A 19,588-nucleotide genomic window follows, 5' to 3' on the forward strand; every position below is an offset into this window, starting at 1 on the left:
TTCTCTTAAGTAGAGATGCCTCAAAACTTGAGAAGGGACATGGGACAGGATAAACTAAAATTTTGAATAAGCTTATTGATCACTTTCTCAGGGTCAATGCTCTGGAGCCAAAAAGGGACTTCACTGTGTTCAGATGGGCAGGTTTTCCTTTGCTACACAAATGGTTGTCAGGGATGATCAGATTGTATCTTGCTCAAACACCTCCTGCCATCAGAGGCAGCTGGTCTTTTCTGTTCTTTTCTCATGGGGCAAGGGCTGGGATGCTGAGAACTGAGATGCTGAACTCTGTTCACCACTAATGTGAGTGTTAAGGGCCTGGGATGAAGAGGAGTATCACTGAGAAGATTTTATGTTCTTGATGGCTCCTCAAATTGTAAGTGTTCTGTACCACAGGAGAGGTCTGATTTCCCTGTTCAGTAAATTTAGAGGACCCCCAAACCTAGATCCACCTAACCAAGTGATTTCTCAGGTTCTGCATGAGCAATAGCCAACTTGCCCTGTCTAACAGAAGCTGACCAGTCTCCCCCGCTGCTGTGTCTCCTGAACACTGCAAATTCACTCCATCTCAAACCACCATCCCAGGCATTACCAAGAAGAAGACCTGCTTAGTGTGTCTTCCTGTAACCTGTACCTTCACTCCATTTCCATTTCTGGCACCTCTGACTCACTTTAAAATTTACACACACTCTTTCCGAGAAACACACTGATGCTGTGAGCCCTTACTTTTCATCCCCTTTAAGCCCTGTGTGGGTGGGCTTTGCAGTAATTCTCCAAACCTGCCATTGTTCCTTACTTAAAAGGAAGGAGCACCAGGAACTACTAGGTTACTGGGAAACAACCACCTTCCCAGTTGCATTAGCCCTCGATCTGTATCTCATCACTCTCGTCAAATTTCTCAGCAGACATCTGGTTTATTAGGGCAGGCAACTCTGACTTTGACTAGTCCTTGCAGTTGTCTCATTTCCACTTGCCATAAATTCTAGCTCAACACCTCGCTCCATCCAGAAAATTTTGCTCATCTCTCCACACCTCTCTTTTTTACTTCCTTTGTCCTATCTGTTTATCTCACTTCTGGTGGCTTTCCAGCAGTCTGATCTTCAAGCAGATGGTCTCGGGAAACTGATTTGCAGGAGCAGATTTTTCCCAAACTGCTGCTATTTCTGCATCCTCCCTCTAAATTTTAATAACTGACTATTTTTCCTGGGATCAGGAGAGCTCTATTGTCCCAGCAAACTTCTGAACAACGTAAGAACAATGGGCTGACAATTAAATCAGAAAGCCTTAACACCCACCACAAATCCCAATTCATGCAGTCTGAGTTTCCACATTCATCATGTTGTTGTAGAGCCCAGTGCTCAGCAGTGACTGCTGCTGGAAAAGGGAGAATGCAGAGGCTGGAAGTCCTTGCCTTAGTGTCCTTTAGAGAACGTCAGAGCACCCATGCAGCTCTTAACTGACTGTCTGCCCAGGAAGTCCTTCTTCCCGAGGTGTCTTTGAAAGCAGCAGGCTCTCCCAAGCAGGTAGAATCACTGTAGCGTGAGGGCAGCCCCATTAGACTCAAAGCTTTCAGAAGCAGCAGTTGAGTCTGAGCTGCAGTAACTTCCCCGTGCGATAAGTCCCTGTGCCCGATATCGAACTCTTTTGGAACAAACCCACCTCTCTCTAAAGATCCATGAGAAAAAACAGTGGCACAAGAAGCTATTTTAAGCCTTCAGCGTGCAAGCACCTTGCAGCAACATTGCCCCTGGTGTGATGCCAGGTGCATTATTTTCAAATAATAAAATGCAGCTTGGCACAAGCCAACTTCAGAGGTATCCATTTCACCGCTGGCTCCTCATCGTGGGATTATTGAGTCAGTGATGGTACAGAGCCATCCCAAGGGAAAGGCAAGCATGTGGTTTGCCAATTCATTGTGAACAAATCTTTCTTTCAGTTTTTTCTCCCCTGGTGAAAGAGAGAGATCACTGGCTCAGGACCAGCACTGCGTCCGAAGGCAGGGCTTCATGCCACAGCAAGGGAAGGAGATGCACGCAGAAGGAAAACAAAACTGAAGCCATTTTAATTCCTTTTCCTGTTTTCCAGAGAAGTGGTCCAGGTTAGAAATGTTCTCAGAAATTAACTTCTAATTACTCACCACCCCGAGAAAAAAAGTTATGATCCTCTTCCACACAAGCATTTCAGCGGAGCATTATTTAACCTGTGACTTCAGGCAAGTAAAACAAGAGCTGAGAAAGAAGTGAGGAGAGCGTGTGTGTTTGGTCATGGGTACAAGAGCTTCCTGAGCTCTCGGGAGCACCTGTGCTTCAAAAACTTACAAGCAGGGTGTGACAGGTACTTGAGGTACTTAAGGATATGATTTAGTGTCAGATAGGTATGGTTGGACTCGATGATCTTGGAGGTCTTTTCCAACCTGGTGATTCTATGATTCCGTGACAGCTCGAAGCTGATAAGAGACCCTCAAAAGAAGTGATTTTCCAAGCTCAAACTGAGGAAAGGTCACTGCTTCCTGTGCAGGGTTAAAAGAGCCTGGAGGAAGGCTAGGAGAGGGGCTTAGATGCTGGGATTCATTCAATCTCACTTGGATGTCTTAGTTTTAGGCACTGATGTCTAAGGAGGACTCTCTCTGCATCCTAACATTGTGTCTCGGGCAGATCTGGTGACTTTCTGTCCAGAGGGATTTAGTGATGTATGGGGTGGAGAGCCCAGCTTGTCAGACTGCGCATCACCTCTCTCAGAGCATGGAGGCTTAGTTGCATCCATCATGCCCTGAGATCCTGGTTGTCAGATGTGTCAGCAGAAATTGAGCCAAATACCATAAATAAAACTGCCGTTAAACTCAAGCACCAGTGCCTTCCTGTCCCATCCTTCTCCCAAAATGAGTCTAAGAGTCTAAATTTTTGCTACTGCATATAATACTTCTATATTTATTGTAAGAATGTGCATGCATTTATGTGCATACAGGTACAAGATAAAGAGCCAGTTACACCTAGCGCACAGTTTAACTAGTGCAGTTGAACAAGCCCTTGCTATCAGGATCTTTGTTTGATGGTCATGGAGCAGGGGTGCTGGCCTGGCTTCACTCAGACCAACTGGAGAACCAGTTCCAAGAACACTGGCTTCTTGGTGGAAAGCAGCAAGATTAATAGTGACTATCAAAAGAAAGAGATTGTTCTCATTTTGCTCCAGTTCAGACCTGCAAGTGTCACATCAAACTTGGGAAGAGAAACCCTAAACTTCTAGAAAAACACAGATTCGGATTGCAAATTAAATGACACGGACCTAAGTGTGGTTCTCTGTAGGTGATTGCATCTCCATCACCGGCCTGACAAGATGCAACCCAACCCAGCCAAGGCTGCCACTGGGATGGGGTATTGAGCCAAGATATGAGTTGCCTCATACGAGCATTAAGATCTTTGAAACAGAGTCAGACCTGCACAGTATCTTCTCCCAAGGGAACACCAGCAATGCTTGTGGGTTTGGTACCAGTCACCCATACTGGTATTATGCTCTGGGATTATGTGAAACCAGAGGGACATTCAGCACCACATACGTAGTGTGTTTATCACTGTTGCATCCTGCTCTTCAAACCCAAGGTGGGCTGTGAGGTCACTCTTAGTCCTCCTATGATTTCATGTGTCGTAAGGGTCACTCAGTCTCCTCACTTTAAGAGACTGCTCCTCGTGGAATTGCCTCACCACCATGCCACCATCAAGAGACCCTCCTTCCCAAGTCAGCTTTTCGTGGCTACTCCCTGTTGTGGTAGGAAAAGTGTCCCGGGGGACAATAGGGCAAATGGAAATGGAGTGGATTACTGGGAATGAGAGGCAGAGGGATGTGGGGCGATAAGGAGTCATAACTTTGCCTGTGTGATATCACATGCAGTATGATGGATAGTGTTGGTGCATCGTGATTTTGTCAGCTAAAGCCTATGCTGCCCAGCTCTGGGGCTCCTACCCACCTGAGCACATCTCTCTGCTGACGCAGCACAGGAAAGAGAAAAGCCCTAGCCCACGGCACCAAGCGTCCGGCACTCACTTGGCATAAAAAGTGAAGCTTAGCCCACACAGGACCATGGGACGCAAATGCAAGAAGAGTGTGCAATCTCCTCTTGGCAGAAATGAAGGCCAGCTTTGAGAGAGTAGCACATCAACTGCATAAAGCCAAACGAATAAAACATCCCTACAAATACTGAAAGCAGCTTTAGAAAGAGTCATTCATCCAGGACTGCCTTTTGCACCCAAAGCTGCCAATGGGAGTTTTGGCTAAGCACAGGGAAGAGAATCAAGCCTCTGAAAGTCTGGATCTGAGTGCTCAAATCCAGACAGCTATTTCATAGACAGCAACAAAGGACAGCAGTTCAGGCTCTCACACATCCCCAGAGACAAAGTGGGTATCTCAATAATGTCTATCATCCAAAAAGAACATGCATTGTAGCCCTGCCTGTTTCTTACCCTGTTATGGTGTTTTTGAGAGAACAGTTTAAATAAAGGGCTAGACGAAAACCTATTCTTTCATCCCAGGGCATGGCAACAGGACATTTTTAGGTAGGAGAGGTCAGCTGCTCTGAATAGCTCCTTCCACAGGATCTGCCCAGGATGGAGCTCTACCATGCAATTTAGCATCCCCCATGTCCCAAGTCTTTGACGTGGATATAAGGTAATAACAAGTTTCACTGTTATTCTACCCAACACTGCCTCAGATAAGCATGAATAGGGTCCAGATAAAGCTGGATTACTAATGGTAGGTTTTCTTTTTCAAGCAGAGTTTCCTTGGAAATCAAGGCACTGGAGCAAATGCACATCATCCGATACTGGAAATTAACATTACTTCTCAGAGGACTTTCTGGACTGAAGGATGACAGAGACTTAGTGACAATATTCACCCCTTTCTGCATTCCTAGAATGGATGGAAATACATTGGAAATGTATAATCGTCCAAGCTAAATTATAATTAGGCCAATTTACAGTGCTGTGTTATGTGGAAAGGGAGAGCATGAGAAGCAAGGTTTTAATGAGTCGTAGGAGCGTGTATCCCCTTGGGACCATACAATCTGTTTCCCTGAGGGGCCAACAGAAGCTGAAGAATATATGTGAATAAACAAAGAGCTGGAGCAGAGATATTTTGAGTGTGGTATGTCCACACTGAAGTCCTTCCATGTGCAGGTGGACGTTTCATACGTAGGAAGCCCAACCTGTGGATTTGTGCCGGTCCAGAGCAAATTTCAGAAGGCTGCCAAAGAGCTGCCTGTGACAAAAAAGGGGTCTTGAGGAGGGGTTGTGGTGGCATGTGTGCTCCCCAGGAGTGCCTACAGTGGAGCTGGGCCAGGCAGCACAAAGGCTTTTGCTGTGGCCCAAGATCCACTTCACTGCACAGGGCATTTCAGGGCTCTGCTTCCAAGTGGGCTATTGTGTGTTTAGATCTATTAAAATTGAGGGAAGGCTTTTGGTCCAGCAGGAAGTTTCTGGCACAGAGCAGAGCTGCAGCACCTTCCAATCACAGGGCATGTGTCTGAGATGGTCTCCTCCTCCACTGGAGATGAATGACTGCAGCATGAATGGTCCTGGAGGACCAGGCTGCAGGACAGATCCAGCCTGAAGTCACTGAGTCCATGGTGCATCTCCTTCTTGCCACAGGTCCCACATCTCCCAAGTGTTTCAGAGCAGAAAAAATAACCTCCATGCTTAAAGTCCAGAAAACTTTGAGCAGCTCCAGAGAAAATATTAGGCAATACTGGCGGCATCCCTGGGCATGCAAAAGTAAGGATTTATTGTCTCAACCTAACCAGGAGCTCCAATACGCAGGGGAAGGCAGGAGACTAGGATGACATCTTCTGCAGCCATGGCATGAAACCTTTTCTCCCAGGTGGGAGACCTTGGCCACTGTTGCCACAAAATCCTGCCTAGGAAATAACGTCATGAAACCTATGTGTCCACTGGTGGAAAGGGAGCTGGAGGAGAAAAAGGACAGCCTGTTCATGCAGCAGGAGGAGGAGGGCATGCTCACCTGGTTCTGCTAGGAGGAAGGTGAGGGAAGGTGGTCAGGGCTTCCCTGATCCGCACTGCACTGGCGTGAGCTTGTCATTGCCTTTCCTTCTACATAGCATTTCAACCCGTGCAGCAGGAATAGTAAAACCCAGCCAAAAAGGAAGGCTGATGCTCTCTGATTGTCTAATCTCTATTTTGCAGGCTCTAATCTGCCCATTTAGTGCCGGTGTGTGAAGTGCACCTGGATGATTCACGCCTAAGTGCTGCTCTGGTGGGTCCAGTTTGCTTCAGCTGTTATAACATTTGTTTACATCTGCACTAGGGTAGCCTTGAATAAGTGTGAGCCTCCCACAGAAGCTAATTCATATCGGTTCTCCTTTGTGTTAAATATTTATGATCTCAATAGGCACGCCTAAGAAAAATACTGGCAAGTAAGCCTGCAGCTCAACTCCATTACAACTCAATTTTATCTCAATGCAATTTGCATCTCAAATGAGTGGAATGAGAAAACACATTGTACTTACAGCCCAGCGGTTCAGCCATTAACAGATCTATCGATTAGATGACAACAAGACCTATCCATGAGAACTTCCAACGACTTTCCGTCACTGCCTGGACCCATAACCCCTTCGCAAAGGCAAGTGAGCTTTAAGCAAATCCCCATAGCAGCAAAGCATAAAACAAACCAGGCCAAAACAAAACACCGTTAATTGCTCGCTGCGTGAAATCAAAGCTGGTCTGTGCACAGAGCTAAACGAAAAGCATGCGCCCTCAGAGCTGATACGCAGCCCAGCCAAGTTCTAGGCAAGCTGAGATATCTGCTTGTCCAACCCCAAATGGTGCTAACGGGGATGGACTCACGGCTTTCATTAAAGACATTCTGGGTTACACCAGGTGAGCAACTTTTAAAACGTATTAAGTCTATTCCTTTTTTTGTTTGTTTCTTATTATCCCATGGAACAAAAGTCATCGAAGCTTTTAGAAATACAACTAAGAGGGGTGCAGGGAAGATCCTTACCGTGCTGGAAGGTATGTGGTGTCCTCAACGATCTCCTTCTTCTGCTGAACCCAGCACCTTCTCTTCTCTTTGGTGAAAGAGTTTCAAGGCACTTCTGTTTGCTGTTCTGCTACCTTGTCAGCTCGGGAACAGCAGTGTTCGGTAATTCAATCCTCTACTTAACCGCAGAGACACTCCTACCCGGAGATCACACCCATTCCCAGGCTCACAGAGGGACAAAGAGGGAGCCGGTGTGAGAGAGTTTCAACCAACTCTCTGTTTGCATCAAATATCCACCAGCTCTGCATTCACAGAGGAATAATGATTAAGTGCTGCTTTAATTATAAACCTGCTTTGTCCAGATTTAAAAGGGCAGCGGAGGATTTTTTTTCCCCCCCTCTTTTCACTATCTCTGTGGGACAAAGCAAGGTGTGGTGCTGCTCAGTGCCACGTTGATGCTTGAGCCCAAGAGTCCTAGTCCCGGATTCTTGGCTCTCCTGAATTTTGGAACTGTTGCTCCAAGAAGAGAAGTGCTTGGGGCAGACAGCCTGCTCCTGTGCTCTCTGGCAGGCTGAGATTGGACGCCCTGTGCTTACAGGCTGGAGCCCTTGGTGGTGGGGACCAGGGGTTAAGATTGCCGTCAGGATTACTGGCTGAAATGGGAATGTAATAGAACATTGGAGCGAGCAACAAAGCTGCCCTCCCAGGAGAAAAGTAATGATAAACCAGAAAAAAAAAAAAGGGAAGCTGGCACTGTTTGCTGTAGCCCCCTTCTGCAGCAGGAAGCTGTGTCTGTGGACACTTGTTGCAAGATCCTAGCTGATAATTCAGAAAAAAAGTGCCTGTGAAGTACACTCTTAGTTTTATTTCTAAAATCTTCAATGGCTTTTGTTCTGTGGGATAGTAAGAAACAAACAAAAAGGGAATAGATCCAATATTTTTTAAAAGTTGCTCACCTGGTGTAACCCAGAATGTCTTTACTGAAAGCCATGAGCCCGTGTTACAGCCACCCTCTCCGAAAGGTGCTCTGATGCCACTGGCTGTGGATAATCCAAAGACAAACCAACTGCTCCTGTCCAGCATCTGAATGGTGCTGCTCACTGCCAGTGCGGGGAACATCTCTCGCTAGAGAGGGTTGGAGGCACCACTTACTACCCTGTAGTCATCACCTGCCTCTGCCTTTGGGAGACCCAGGACCATTTCCACTTGGGTTTTGAATGTCTCCAAAAACGGAGACTACCTGACCTCTCTAGATGGGGAACCATCCAAGTCCTCCCCTTCCTACCCATCAAGCTTCTCTTGCTATTTCCTTATTTTTTGACATTAATCCACAAAAAAAAAAAAAAAAGAAAATATATATGGATCAGCTCATCAGCTAAACAAGGTTCCAGGATAGGTTTAAACCAACACAGTTTCTGCAGATCTAGTCCACTGACCTCAAGGGACATCTAATGGGAAGAACGCCCAAAATACCCGCGACATTAGCTATGGACTGGTGTACCACTAATCACAGATCGATGCAAATCAGGGTGTGGGCTAAACCTGCTCATTCAGCCTGGGTGTGTCCATATCTCAGAGGAACACTTCAGAGATCTCAGTTTCATGGTTGAAGATGCAAAACTAGAACACTTAGCAGGCAATTTATTCTTTACTGTCAGCTGGGTACAGCTCATAAAACCCATAACAGCCTTCGCCTTTCATTTTTCATTTTTCTAATTTCCGAAAAGTCATACTGATTGTCTTCCAGTGTTGCAGAGAACAGAGGAACCATGTTTTGCATCTTCCTCCAGCCCACAGAAGATGAGGACCTGTGACAAGCTCTGATTTTATCATTGAATTCAACACCAAGCCCATCACTGGCCCAGCGGTGAGGGTCATACACCAGCAGCTGTGTTGGGAGGCATTAGAACCTGGGGCAAGGATGCCTGGAGACCTCAGAGGATCATCACCAAAATCCATAATGCTCCACTTCCCCTTTTGCCATCTGAAGTCATTACTCACATCACCAATAGTTTAATTAATACCTGCTGTGTGTCTGGGTCCTTTTCAGTGCTGATATAGGCTGATGTAAACCAACCTGTCCCTGTAGCTGTGGCTACATGAATTTGAACTCCATGGTGAAGCACGTCATTCCTATACCCACAGCTTCGGTGATGTACTTCCGGCTCGTGTACTGGTGATGCTTGACTACCTGTCCATACTTCCCTTCCACAGTGTAAAAGTAGTAAATAGTCCTCGTCAGCTTTTAAGGAGCCCAAATCTACAGAAATATATGTAAAGCAGTTTAGAACAGTCTATGCTGAGGGAGAATAAAATATTTGTTGTAAAACATGGGCACATTCAGTGCTGAGCTGTAGGCACTTTTGCTTCCTGCTAATTCTGGTCATGCCATGGGGTTATAGAGCAGAAAACATTATTTCCGAGCAGTTTAACTCAGTATTGGTGGAGAACAGAACAGCCTGACTTTCATAACTGAAATATGATCTGAGATGTTCCTGTACAGCTATTTTCCCCAGGTGCACGACCTGATGCACTTATATTTTGATCCTAAGCCTTGACTGCATATTCCCAGAGCTCAAAGACCTTGTGGTTTAACTTTTTTTTTTCATGCATACAGATGGCAGATGAGGCTGTTTTCCATGTCCCAGTGAAAACCTAAGACACTGAAGACATTGTCACAAGTTGACACTGGGGTAAATCAGAAGCTGCTGGGGGGAAGACTGCTGAACTGCAAAATCAAGGTTTGGCAGTGTGATGGTCCACATCTGCCTCAGTTTTAACCATCCCACATGCCTGTGGACAAGGTTAGCATTGTGCATGGGGAAACAAGCTCTGCCAAAGATGTATTTGCGAAATGACATGTTGCAAAGGTATTTCCACCCAGCTTTTGGGTATAGAGCTCTGGGAGGAAGACGGAAGGGCCAAACCCTCTAGAGGAGATAACGTGGCAGGGGCCTCACACTTTGGGAAAGCAAAGGAAGGAGGCATAAAAACTTGGCAAGCTGCTCAAGATCCCAGTGCAAAGACCTATGGCTGCTTATGTGATGTCAAATGTCCTGACTTGTAGCAGCCAAAGCATTGCATGAGCTTCTGAGAACATTTCAGGAGAGCTTTCCTTGACCCACAACTGAAGTATGCGACATTTTAGTACACATCCCTCACGTAGCCTCACTCAGGCGCTTATCCTCTGTGCAAAATCATGTTTAAGTGAAAATCTACATAATATCTCTTACAAGTCTATCTACAGATCTGATAGAGGAAGACTGGATTATAATTTACTGCTCTCTTATCTGCTGCACTCCTCGGCATGGGGAAAAAGGTGAGAAAGCAATTTATATGCATATGTCTCTACTCTAAGATATGTGAGGACCTAAGTTGTTGAGACTTATAACTTGCTGAAACAAAAGACCCCCTGAGAACTACAACTCAGCCAGACATGGCATCTAATGTGTGAGCAAGGCAGAGATGACCGGCAGCTGTGTGGAACTCAGCACCAGCCTCAGGATTTGGCTCAGCTGCCTGAAAGAGGAGTTTTGATGTGCGAAAGTGAACACAGCTTTGCTCTTTGCCCGGTGGGCTTGGACCAGTGGAGGACAGGGCTTCGCATGGAAACGGTTTCATACAGATGACCGGGCAGAAAAGGTCTGCCTCTGACAGGCAATAGTGTGCTGGTTAATTGTTAACTGCACCAAATGGAAGTGTCTTGGAACAGGAGAAAGTGCCTGGGCACTGGAGTGAGAAACGCTCCTGCGCTGCGATATCACAGTGCAAGGCTATGCTGCACAAATGGAGGCACAATTGTCTTGAGCTGGAGGGAGTCATGCCATCCTTCTCTGGTCACCTCGGTCAGCTGATGGTTCTCAGCACACAGAGATGCCTCGATCCTGCAAACAAGCCCTTTCATCACAGTTCTTGGGCAAAACTGTGGACAGAGCCATGTGAATGGTGGATCCCATGGAGACAGGAGTAGGACGAACCAAATCATAGAATCACAGAATCATAGAAGAGTTTGGGTTGGAAGGGACCTTAAAGATCATCTAGTTCCAACCCCACTGCCATGGGCAGGGACATCCCACTAGATCAGGCTGCCCAAGGCCCCATCCAACCTGACCTTGAATACCTCTGGCGATGGAGCAGCCACTACTTCCCTGGGCAACCTGTGCCGGTGTCTCACGACTCTCATGGTGAAGAAATTCTTCCTAGTGTCCAGCCTAAATCTGTTCCTCTCCAGTTTATACCCATTCCCCCTCATCCTATCACCACAAGCCTTTATGAATAGTCCTTCAGCTTCCTTGTAGGCCCCTTTCAGGTACTGGAAGGTCGCTATAAGATTCCCTTCTCTTCTCCAGGCTGAACAAGCCTGCTCTCCCAATTCAGAAGAAAGGAATGGCCTTGGCAAGCCAAGGATATAAGGGTAAATGCTGATTTCAGGCAGGAATAGCTCTGTCAAGAGCACCAGAGATGCAATTCACGTTCCTGGAGCTAACAGCTTGCAGCAGGTTAAGACAGGAGCAGTCTCTCTGGCACAGGGTTTGCAACACTGAGGCAGAAGAAACTTGTACCTGTTACACCAATTTATTTCTTGGCAATCTTAGTGCAAAACCCATTTTAAGCCAGCTGTGCTGGGCTATGAATTGAAGTGTAGACATGAGGCTTGTGTTTCCTCAGGCTTTTGAGAAAAAGTACCCCCTCCCCACAAAACAAAAAGAGGGTGGAGACAGAGATGATGATGTCTTGTAGCATCACAGCAAGGTCTGACAGAGTTCCCAGTCAGTCTTGAACCTCTCTTCTACGTCTCAAAAGCCCATAACACATTCTTGAAGGTGGGAGACACAACTTTAAGTCTCTGCTAGCAAGGGGAAATACCTCAGTCAATATAACCTCACCAAATGTAATGATGGGTTATGACAACACTGATGGAAACAACCATACCGTGCCAGACCTCCCTTGATCTTTCTGAATGAACTGTGGCTGCTACCAAAGGCTTTGGAGTGTGATATGCTGCAGAATTTTCTGTTTTCCAAAATTACCTTTGGGGGAATGCAGAGGAAAATCCTCAGGGACATTGTTTCTTCCAGCCTTCCCCTGGTGAACAACACTTGCCTTGGAGCAAAAGAGCTACCATCACCTTTCAGGAGGTTAATCTGCAACTTGCTCAGGCACAGTGTGAGCCAGGAGGCAGCAATCTCCGGGGGCAGCTGGCCGTGCCTGTGTGCACTGTGGGCGTGGGTTCCTTCACACCTCTCTCCATTTGCTCTTGCATCCCACCGCCAAGAATTAGCAGGTGCACTGAGAAAACAGGATAGTCGAGGTGGGACTGTGACGTGGCATGGGCAAACAGCAACCCTGGCTGCCTTCCAATCAGAGAAGGAATGCGACGAAGGGGCCCCGGTTCATATCCGGATGTATTGAGTCTATTATTTCATCTGGGGAGACTTCCAGAAAACCCCCCAGGTTCATCACCTTAAGGTCACCATCAAACCTTACTCCTAATCCCACTGCCAGAGTCTGGGCACATGATGTTCTTCGGGTTATTGTGTGACTGTCTGCTAAGATGGATGAGGTTTCTGCTAGAAAACTTAGATTTGCTACTACTTCAGAAAATCAGCCTGCTTTTTTGGAATGTCAAAAAGCTTTAGGGAAGGACTCAGTAGCAATGAAGACTCAGCAGGACTTGACCCTTTAGGTAAAGAGATGGAGATGGAGAGTGTAACAGAGTGAACTTTAAGGCAACATGGTCGACTTCACCACAGGAGAATGATATGCAGGAGAACAAAACTATTATGTTCCTGTTTCTGAGTGTTTTTCTCATTTTTACATAAGCCACAACCAGCTGAGCTGAGGATCCAGACTATCAGCTGCTGATTACTGTTCTTAAATTACAATCTTCTTCTAGAGATCTTAAATCCTGTTTCCATCCTTTGCAAAGCAAATGTAGATGATTTACAGACTTAATCGCAGGGTAAGGAACCATGGGAGCCTTGCACTGAGATGTTTACTGTCTCATGACTGTCTTAAGACAATAGCAAGGATTAGCACTTGCTGTTAAAGAGGTGATACCAGGGAGGGAGTACAGGATACAGATGGATAAGTTTTCCAACCAATATCATCACAGGAAACGGGTAGTTAAGACAAGGACAAACTCAGATCACCCAAGCACCAGCTTGATAACAAAGACCAGCCTCCTCTTGAGCATCCTGTCACAACCCTGTCCTCATTTTCTCAGCCACATTACGGAGCAGATTCTTCTCCTAGGTAGAGCAGCACGTCTACCTTGAAGAGGAAGACAATGAGGAGAGGAAGACAAAAAGCAGAGAGGATCAGTGAAAACAAATAGCCCTACAAACAAGGCTGTTTAGCAAACTGCTGTACAGATAGTTTAGGAGTTTCGCAAAACCTCATGGGCTCGCTCTCAGCCCTAATGGAAACCTTATGAAACCCAACAAATTCCAGCACGCATTGCTCAGGGTCATCAAGCAGAGCCTCTGTGATTTCCAGCGTCAGCTGAATCCAGCAGAAAGTAGACATTTCGTAGTGAAGGCGGTGCAGGCTGGGGAGGCTGAGTTGTGCCGGCACTGGTTAATGGGTGTGGGAACCTGGCAAAGGTTATCCCACAGCAGCCCTTGGGTAGTGGAGGTGTAACTCACTCATGCCAAGGAAGTGGAGCTCCTGAGGTCCAGGCTCCTTGGACTGCCATTTCATGAGAATCACGCCACAAGTAAAGTGAGATGAAGGATTAATGTCTTGTTTTCTTGTGAGAGCTCAAGCAAACTGAAGTTTTTTATGCTTTTCTTTAGACAAGATTACATGGGAATTCTGTGCAAGAGCCAGGAATTCAACTCAGGTCCCAACAACACACCCCAGCTCTGCAGATGAGGCCCAGGTTTCTGTCCTTGTAGGGTGCAAGGCTGGTTTTGAGAAGTCTATGAAACCAACAGGTTCCAATGTTTTTAATAAGAGTTATGGTCACTGGAAGCTGAAAGGTGTAGTCAGAGGTGTACTCTGGCTTTAGTACTGAAGGCTGCTGGGGCTCTCACCCGCCCAATTGTTTTACTGCATTCAGGCAGGCCAACATTATTCACAGCTGTGGGAATCCCAATTGCTGGCATTGGTGACCATACCTGGGTGCCCACAAAGTCACTCCACCCTCCCTTGGAAACTTAATTTTTAACTGGTCTCATTTCCATGACCCAACTGCACGTGTTACTGCACAAAGTCACTCTCTGCTAAAGGCTGCCTGCCCTGCTGTCACTGCACACAAAGTTAGTGCCACAGCAGCTGCCAGCCTGCGGTGGCCAGACATGGAGAATGTGGGGGGAGTCCATGTATCATGTCAAATTGGAACTGTGTCCTGAGAGAAGATCTGGATTATTCTTGGGGACTTTTGAATGTGGTCCTCGAGTCTTTCCCTGAAGCAGAGTAAAAATTTCCCCAAGACAGGTAGTCTGGGAGCTGAGTGACCAGCTGAGCTTAAAGGGGGCCTACAGGAAAACCGGGGAGGGGCTCTTTATCAAGGAGTGCAGGGATAGGATGAGGGGGAATGGTTTTAAACTGAAAGAGGAGAGATTTAGATCATATTTTAGGAAGACATTTTTGTTCTGTGAAGGTGGCACAGGTTGTCCAGAGAAGTCGTGGATGCCCCATTACTGGAGGTTTTCAAGGCTAGGCTGGATGGGGCTTTGAGCAACCTGATGCAGTTGAAGGCATCCTGCCCATGGCAGGGTGGGTGGAACTGGATGATCTTTGAGGTCCCTTACAACCCAAACCATTCACTGATTCTATGCACTGAGTTTACCAACTCCTGTTGTTTGCATGTGCTTAACTGAGCTAACAAATTTCAGACTTTAGGAGGTGAAGGAGTGCGAGGACAAATCATGCAAGCTGCAGAGATCTGGCACCTTCAGGCAGAGCCAAGACCATGTCTACAGGACTCTGGGTTCAGCAACTATTCAGAGCTGGGGCCAGCCCAGGGGCAAACTATTGTTTGCAGAAACGCAGCCCTGCCTGTGCCAACCAGGAAGGAGCAAGAAAAATCAGTCACCCTAAAGGCTGAGAAATTGTCATCCTGCCAAATGTTGCCCCTCCCTATATTTCATGGTCCCCAAAGGGTGTAGAGGACCATCTATGCCTGCTGTGCGTGCTTGGTCCATTACCTCCACACGTCACATTGCTGTAAGGAGATCCAATATCGCTGCTGCAGGCGCAAGAAGGGCACAAATACTCATCTCAACCTTGGTTCAGCTGATGAACTAAGATCAGGTACTTTGCTGGATGCTGTCTGCACTTCCCTGTGTGGGCTACAGCCACCACCTCCACCTACTTCTTGTAGACAGATCACAAGTAGGAGAGCACACACTGAGTGGGTTGGATTAACTAGGACTCACAGAACTTCTAAAATATGGAAGATGAAGGGGTATTTGAGGGAAAAAAATTGATTTGCACTATTACAGCTTTTCAATGATTGAGGAATTCATGCAGCCACTTCTTAGGCAACATCACAGTCTAGAGAGTTAAGTTGCCTTATCAGAAATTACCTTCAGAAAGTCAAAGCCTAAGCTGAAACCCAAGGCTCTTGTATCCCCTCTACTGAGCCATACGTTCCGCTGTGCTGCATTTGGAGCTAAAAATCTGGCTACAAGCTTGGATGCCAACAAGCCCAACCACCATCAGTATCTTCATGAGAGGCCAGTGAGGAACAGTGGTGTTCCCTGAAGCCCTCTCATTTTCAGGAAAACCTTGCCCTGAGGCTGATACCCCCAGTTCCTCCTGAGAACCTTTTGGTGGTTAGTCCGTGCAAACACCGACACTGCCCACCATTAACGTGGCAGGGAGCTCACGTGAGCTGAGAGCCTTTTGCTGTGCAGTTCTGGTTACCGTGTTTGAACATTAAACAAGAAACTCGCATTACTCCCATGTGGGATGAGACTCTTTCTAATACAAGTTAGAGGTCATGCTTGGGGTATCCTTGTGCCACTCCCCGGCAGAATGTGGCCAGTTTAGTGTTTCTCCTTACTATGTTTCCTGGCTTTTCTGAACAGCAGCACTAGTGTAAAGAGCTCATCCTGCTAAAGGCAGTATTATCTCAGCAACTTCTGGCATGAAGCATCAGAAGTCACAGAACTGCCTCCCGTGCACCCAGGGCTTGGCTAATTTGGATTAAACACATTCTCCAACAGACTGAAAGGACACCAGGTCTGTCTGTAGCCATCCACAAAATACAACAAGCTATTAGACTTCTTACCAAAACTGGTTGCAAACAGATGGTATTGAGATGCCAGGGGCACCCTTATGAACGTGATTTTGTCAATGTGCACTCACATATGGACTTTTCTGGCCATCTTTACATGGCTTTTGCCTCACCTGGGGCCTGAAGCATGGCTCCCTTTGCAAACAGGAAGGACAAGGGTGATACTGAGGCTCACCAGCTTGGAGAGGAGAAAAGGCAAGGCAGTTACACCCCAAGCAGGAAGCAACTCCTGGCCTTCAGGCAGCTCTGCTGCACCCATCTTTGGTTTTAGGATGTTTTCTCTCTCCAGCAAGAATCTGGATGAGACCGGCACTCAAATCCTCTTTGCTCTAAGATTTACTAGGGAGGAGTTTTCCAGGCTACATTCCTTCCACGCAGAAATCCAGCTCCAGAAGAGTGTTTTGGGAGAAGATCGCAAATGATGCCTCCAGGGTTGCATTCCTGGGCTGGTGGATGAATCATTTTCCAGTCCCACAATTGAAAAGCCTATTTCCAATGCACTAAAGGCCAAGAATCGGTCACAGGAGGGGATTTGAACAGGATGGACTGGTTTCCAAGTTTTAGACAGCGCGCAACTGAAGCTGACGGAGAGCAATGCGCGTGTTTGCACATCTCTGCTGCTCATGGCAGCTGCAGTCTTGTTTCCTTGGCAGGAGGCTGCACACAACACGGGACCTGCCACCTGGATCACCTGCCTGGGGAGCAAAGGACCCACCATTTCAAAAGGACTGCATTTTGTGTGGAGGAAGCACATGGCCAAGAGCTGCCTTGGTTTTGGTTTTTTTTTTTGCATGAATGACTGACAGATTAGAGATTTCACAGGAATATTTTTCGCTTTACCCAGAAAGTGGTGATTATTTAATAAAAACCCACACCCCAGCTTTCAGCCTTTTCAGCCAAACTCCAAAATACTTCAAATCTCCGATGATGCAGGCTTGAAGCTATTTCCTCAAATGCCCTTTCTCCTAAACCAGCCTTCTCAGCAGGATTACTCTTCCCAAATTGCCTCTAACGCTGCTTCACTGAGGTGCTTTACATCTCTCACTCCCTGAAAGCAAAGTAGGAGCAGATAAGCATCCTGCCTGGCCACTGGGAGCTTTCACAACACTTGCTTTTGAAGTGAGTCCAGGTGCATTTATGCCAGAAAATCCCAGCAGCAGATGGGATGCCTACAGAAATGCACAGTGCCTTGTGGTCCCAGAGACTCTGGAGTGGTCAAGGGAAAAAAAGCATCACCTGCAACATGGTGATAGTGGCACAGTGCTTGCTTTGTTTGTCCATGATTTGTGTCATGATGAAGGGTGTTTCTACTTACAGAAGTGAAATGTGGAGTGTGAAAGATCCAGAAGAGGCCACACAGCTCATGACCAGCCATGTTCGGAGACTGCAGACTCATAACCTGGCAGTCAGACAAACGCCCCACAGCCACTCGCTCACTCCGCCTGCAGTGAAGCGGGGAGGAAAAAAAGGTAAAACTCGTGGGTTGAGATAAAGACAGTTCAATAGGACGGAAAAGGATGGTAAAATAATATTGATAATAATGATAGAAGAATAGGCAAAACAAGCAATGCACAATGCAATTGCTCACCATGCCGAGACTGATGCCCAGTTTCCGAGCAGTGGCTGCCCCCCAGCCAATTTGTCCCTGTTGCATTGCTGAGCATGATGTCATATGGTATGGAATGTCCTTTTGGTCACGGGAGTCAGCTGTCCCTCCTCCCAGCCTTTTGTACACTTCCAGCCTCCTCACTGGCGGAGCAGAGTGAGGAGCAGACATGTCCTTGACTCTGTGTAAGCTGTGCTCAGCCACAACTAAAGCATAGGTGAGTTATCAAAGTTGTTCTCTCCCTAAATCCAAACCACACCACTATACTGACTACTAGGAAGAAAATTAACTCTATCCCAACTGAAATTAGGACAGTTGCCTACCTATGGGCTTTCTGTTCTCTCTGTGATGCTACCCATCCACTTCATCTATAATTTCTGCCTTAGAGCACACTGGCAACAACCACAGCTCCAATCGAAGTCTCTCTGGCATCCAGTAGAGCAGCAGCAATTGTATTTCCCCGGTTTTACATAACTCTCCTTTGGAATATATTCCTCAAATGAGACTTTTTTTTTTTTTTGGCAACAATTTGTTTTTTTGAACTTGTGGTTGCTTTTTCTTCTGAAGTATGTCCTAAGTGATCCCGACCTTGTCATCCAATACATCCCCCTGCTCTTTTCCTGCAGTGCAACACTCTCCAATGCAGTATTCTGGTCTCTGTTGATATATTTTACCTGCTTAGACTTATGCAGGGAGATCTTCCTCTTCACATCTCTAATTTTAATCATCACTGGAAAAGCTCATCTCTAGTCCTCGTGGTTTCTGATCCCTAGATTTCTTCTCAATGACTTCAGAGACCCATCTCCTACACTGCTTCCCTCGTTCAGCTGGGAAACCATCAGTCAGATGTGAGCGTATCCACAGCCTCACTGACAACAACATAATTTTACATGGAGCTTACTTAAAATAACAGCGGTTCTAAAAACAAAAAAAACCCACTCTCTTTTACCTTCCTCTGGCACGATAATGCTATTCACTGAAGGCAGTAACCAAAACCATGCGGGAAAGGGGTCTTCGTGAGGGAAACTGCATTAAGAAGTGGTCTTTGGAAAGCCCCACCAAGCCTGCTGAGCTTAAGTATGACAGATTGCTTTGAAACAGGAGGTTTCAGTTCTTTCCATGGGGCTCTGGGCATGACTGAAGCAATTTTTGCTCAGATTTCCTGTAAGTAATGCACTTTGCATCAGGCTGGGGAGCTGAAGGATGAGCAAAGCCATGCTACACTCCCCTGGCCAAGCAGCTAATGGAGACAACATCACCTGGAGCAGATAATGGTAGAGAAAACACTGACCTCAAAAGGATATGATTTTTTGTCCATTGCCACCCAATGACTTTGGCTGACCTGGGATGAAGGATATTTCTTCCACAACCATTTTTCCTGATTTTGCATGTTTATAGGCTAGGATTAGGAGCATTTAGAAATTAGCATCTCCACGTCTTTTCCTTGAATAGTGGTTTAAGCTGTCTGCATGTTATATTTGTTCATTCAGAGGCCAAGTAGTGCCCATCAGGACTTTGTTTTCCCATATCTGTGTTTCTTTCATTATAGTAGTAGCTTATTTATAACCCTTAGATCAGGCTGGGAGAAGATAAAAGTAATTTGGCTACAGTTGTTGCTCTCTCAAGGAAAAATTGGGAAATAATAATCACAGAACTGTTATGAGCTTTAAAAATGCTATTAAAAAAAATGACATTTTCATTGCTCTGCAGCTGACCATGAAACAGGACAGATGAGAAGAAAGTTCACAGGAATT

At 46.4% G+C, this 19,588-nt stretch overlaps 1 protein-coding gene across 1 annotated transcript in view; it reads right to left on the reverse strand.

Moving 5' to 3' along the window:
• VILL (villin like) overlaps positions 1 to 7,544 on the reverse strand; it is a 37,870-nt gene extending 30,326 nt beyond the window's left edge. Inside the window, exon 1 of the mRNA XM_054060177.1 lies at positions 7,003 to 7,544. The gene's annotated coding sequence lies outside the window, so the exon portion shown is untranslated. The remainder of the gene's footprint in view (positions 1 to 7,002) is intronic.
• Positions 7,545 to 19,588: the final 12,044 nt, after the last annotated feature.

This window comes from Cuculus canorus, chromosome 2 (genome assembly GCF_017976375.1).
Source record: "Cuculus canorus isolate bCucCan1 chromosome 2, bCucCan1.pri, whole genome shotgun sequence".
NCBI lineage: Eukaryota > Metazoa > Chordata > Aves > Cuculiformes > Cuculidae > Cuculus > Cuculus canorus.